This window comes from Mirounga angustirostris, unplaced genomic scaffold (assembly GCF_029215605.1).
Source record: "Mirounga angustirostris isolate CCGP_5_RB_7025 unplaced genomic scaffold, mMirAng1.0.hap1 SCAF_5, whole genome shotgun sequence".
In the NCBI taxonomy this organism is placed as follows: Eukaryota; Metazoa; Chordata; class Mammalia; order Carnivora; family Phocidae; genus Mirounga; species Mirounga angustirostris.
Window position 1 is genome coordinate 16,610,935 of NW_026991713.1, and position 4,638 is coordinate 16,615,572.

General features: G+C 44.5%; 1 long non-coding RNA gene across 1 annotated transcript; it reads right to left on the reverse strand.

The window, feature by feature from the left end:
- Positions 1-248: 248 nt before the first annotated feature.
- LOC135364318 (uncharacterized) lies at positions 249-2,164 on the reverse strand. The gene is made up of 3 exons (XR_010411197.1): positions 2,067-2,164; positions 1,255-1,314; positions 249-369 (listed from the first exon to the last, which is right to left on the reverse strand). It is a non-coding gene; the product is annotated as an uncharacterized LOC135364318 (long non-coding RNA).
- Between the last annotated feature and the right edge of the window lie 2,474 nt (positions 2,165-4,638).

Here is a 4,638-nt window from a genome sequence, read left to right on the forward strand (position 1 = left end):
AGTAGGAGATAACATAGTCCTCTGTGCTGAGGATAGTGATCTTCTGAGGACAGATCAAATCCTGGCCTAGAGGAGATATTGGAGCTGGGAAATGCACCCTACCCACCTTCAACAAAGGCAAAACACACCCCAGTTGTTGTGTTTTTGTTTTGCTTTGCTTTGTTCTGTTTTTCAGAGAAAGGCAGGCTTGCCTTTTTCTCCCTCTTGAAATCAATCCAACCTCAACCCCATGTCTAGCAGAAATAAATAAGGCATGTTCCCACCCTCAAGGAGGACACAATACTGTACTCACCTTTATAGTTGAGGTATTCATGGATTCTCTGTAGGAAAGGTTTATTATCCTCCTTTTACAGGTCAGGAAGCTGAGGCCTAGAGAGATAAAATGACTTGCAAAAAACTCATGATGGAGCCAGGATTTGGATCTTGGTCCAAAGACTCCAAATCCCATAAAACTCTATGCTGAACATCAACCTCCTAAATGAGATCGTGGTCCTAATCCCAAGCCAATGCTTCTTTCTAAGAAGCCAGGCCCATTTTTAAAAAAGCAATAATTAATTTCAGCTCTTGATCATAGACATCATTCTAGAATCACCAATGGCTGGAAGATACCTTAGAGAATATCTAGAACAACAGTGTCCCCTTAAAGTTGAGGGATTTGAGTCCTAGAGACATGGCATCCTTACCAAGGGTCTCAGAGCTCTCTATGGCAGAGTCACCATCAAACTCAAGGTTGTGACTCTTGTACTACACCAACCTACTATTTCTATTTTCAGAGGAGGCTACAAACACTAGTGGTTCAGCCTGTGAGTTCTGCAATCAGTCTTGGGTTCAAATCTCAACCATGAAACATCTAAGCCATATGACATTACACAGTTTCTACAACTTTCCTATGTCTTACTTTGCTCATGTACACTTGGAGATGATAATGGTTCTTGTTAGGATGAGCAAAGGAGGTGATGCAGTGCAACAATCAGTGTGGTATCTGGCACACAGTAACTCTCTGGTAAACACCACTACCTTATTATCATCTAAACACTTACCTCTCCATGGACATGTCATAAAGAAAGGAGACCAAGGCATCAGGGAAGAGGGATAAAATTCAATGTGTATAGAGAACACAAGCATTTCCCTCATCTCGAGCTGACAGTAATAAGTAGAACCTGGAGATCATATCATATCTCCAAAAAAGAATTCTAAACAAGAAGACGAGAAGCACAGAGTAGGCATCTCCCACCTCTGGGATCACTTTCTTACCTGCTAATGCATCATTTAGCATGTGCCTTCACACATCACCCAGAAAGTTCCAGTCTTCTCCTGTAAGTGAGAAATTCCTCATTCCACAAGTGTTAGGATTTCCAGGGATTAGGGGGAAAGGCAGTTAAACATCCATATCCCTCAGTAGAGAGAAGGGAGAGTCCCACTCATTCCCCTATCCAGGTCCTCTCTCCCCTCTCACTGGCCTCACCCTCCACACGCTCTCCTTGCCCTAAGCCTTCTCCAGAAGTTGAGTTGGCTGCTGTATGAGGACACTGTTCAAGGCAACCACAAACCCCACAGTAACAAGGATGGGTGGCTGTGCGTGTCTTACCCCAAGCTTGAGAACAAATCCTAAGCACCCAACCTCTTATAGGTTTCAGATTGCTTGCAATATATACACAACCTGGCAAGGGGTTTATCTTTTTTTTTTAAGATTTTATTTATTTATTTGAGAGAGAGAGAGAGACCTTGAAAGGGGGAGGGTCAGAGGGAGAAGCAGACTCCTTGCTGAGCAGGGAGCCTGATGCGGGACTCCATCCTGGGACTCTAGGATCATGATCTGAGCCGAAGGCAGTCGCCCAACCAACTGAGCCACCCAGGCACCCGGGGCTTCTCTTTTTAAAAGCAAATTAGGACCAGTCCCATGTGGACCCAGTCTGTAACATCTGCTGCCTTTACAGAGTAGAGGAATGGAACATGAGGCCATGAGACAAGCAAAAGTGTCATAGGCAGAGAGTCCCTGGTTTCCACCTGGCTCCCCAGTCACTGGGAGGGTGGCCTGCAGGTCACCGACAGGACTGCTGACCTACCAAACAACCAGTAGGCTTTTGTCTGAAGGAGGTTGAGATGTGTCACTAGCCAACTTTTCCTTTCCAAAATGGCTCCTGGAAAGATGTGTTCAATTTGTGGCCCTGGAAATGTGAGAATAACACACATATGAGGAGGAAATTACAAGGAAGTCATTGTGCTAGCCTCCCAGCCTTTCTGCCATCACCACCGTCACCTCCACCATCACCACCATCACCACCATCACCTCCGCCATCACCACCATCACCTCCGCCATCACCACCGTCACCACCATCACCTCCACCATCACCACCATCACCACCATCACCTCCGCCATCACCACCATCACCACCATCACCTCCACCATCACCACCATCACCTCCGCCATCACCACTGTCACCACCATCACCTCCGCCATCACCACCGTCACCACCATCACCTCCACCATCACCACCATCACCTCCACCATCACCACCGTCACCACCATCACCTCCGTCATCACCACCGTCACCACCATCACCTCCACCATCACCACCATCACCTCCACCATCACCACCATCACATGATCACTTTCCACCATCACCACCACCGCCACCATTATCACCATCATTACCACCACCTCCACTACCACTCTGGCCTGGCTCCACACCCACACTTACACTCATGATATTAAAGCCTAGCTATGCCTTTAAATCCAGCCAAAATAAAAAGAGGATTTTGGTAAAGCAGAGGAAGAGCCAGGAAGTCTTTTTAGCATAACATCAGCATAAATGATATAAATGCATGACCAATGTTCTATCCACAAGTTTAAAGGCAGGAGAGGTTTTAAAAATGGAAGTTTTTATCTTCTAGTCCCCATGAGAAGGAAAGCCACCTGGGCAGGTGAGATAAAGGGTTCTATGCCCATGGGAAGTCAGAAGCAGAGTGAAAAAGAGGCAGAGCTCCTTCCAAAGCTTCACATGCCATGTGCACTCTGTGGGTGCTGGAAGATGGCACTTGAGTGTAAAATAAAGGACTCTTTTGTGCATTATCCTGGAATTTCTTAGTGTGCTTGGCTGACTAACAGTAAGAGAATTTAATAATAAACTCGGCCAGATCCAGCCTCCATCAGTAGGGTTATAGAACTTAGGGTTATACTGGGGGGTCTGCCTAGGGGAAAGAGATCTTTTGATCTTATAAGTGGAACATTTTCCAGAAAAGTAGACTTTCACACTGCCAAGATGGACAACCTCTAACTGTATTGCCTGAGTTTTAGTATCCAAATACTTCAACGTTGAGCTCCTATTTGTATGTTAGTTTCTGAAAGAACAGTGAAGAGAGAGAAAACCCCACCCCATCACACTAATGATGAGCCTCAACTTGCTCCTGAGTTCACAACACACCAGAGGAGCTCAGAGAGCACAGGACATTTTCACTGTAGGACAAGCTCTGTTACAGATGAGCTGCATGATCTTGAGTGAGTGATTTCATCTCTCAGATTGCTGAGAATGAGAGAATTGTCCTAAACCATTGGGCAAACACTTTCCAGCTTTATGCTTCTTACTGAATCCTTCCTACCATACACTTTTGTTTCCCTGTACTGATCATGGTCAACTTACTTGGGCGAGTTATTTGATCATTCTTGGCTTAGTCTTCTCATTTCAAGCCAGCGGCATGTACTGAATACATACATACACACATCAAGTACTGGAGATACAAAAGTTAATGTGGCACATTGCCACATCCTAATTTGTACCCCCTCCATGTCATTATGCCCTTTGCCATGTGACTTTGTGCTTCATTCTGCTCAAGAGGTAGAGTGGATTCCTCTGCCTCTTCAGTTTGGGTTCGTGACTTGCTAAGTCCAGTAGAATACAGCAGACATGAAGTGGTGCTAGTTCCAAACCTGGGCCCTATAGGGTCTTATGTTTTTCTGTTTACCCTCTAGCACCTTTGAGAGCTGAGAGGAGCATCCCAAAGCTAGTCTATCTGCTGGTCCAAAGACATGTGGAAAAGAACAGAGCTATCTCACCAAGCCCAGGCTCTATGAACAACCCCCAGACAATACCCAGCTGTGTGAGCTACATAAGTGCTTATTGGTGTAGGTTATTGAAGTTTGCTAAAAAAAAAAAAAAAAAAAGAAGAAGACAAATTAGGTGATAGAACAAACTTTATTTAACATTTCATGAAGCCAGCATTCTCCATTCTCAAGGGTCCAGAGAAGTACAAAGCAGGGAGAAAATGAATAAGGAATAGAAAAATTAAAAATGAACAAGGGAAATATTTGAGTCACATAGCAATCAGGGATTGGTCTCCTAGATGGTGTGACTTTTGGGCAAATGGAACCCTTACAGGAACATGAAACTTTTAACATTAGGTTTAGGTTTGCTGACATTTCTGAGTCAGTAATGCCAAGCTGACTAAAGAAAGGTCATTTTTGAGTGAATTAAAGACTTCAACAGGCTGTATGGTTGTTTGTTATGCAGCATGATTGTGGCAGTAACTGATCCAGTGAATAAAATCTAGTCCCTTGAGTTCAACGAGCTCATACTGGAGAAAATTAGACTGGTAGACACGTAGATGCAATCCAGTATAAAACATGATAAAACATGTAAG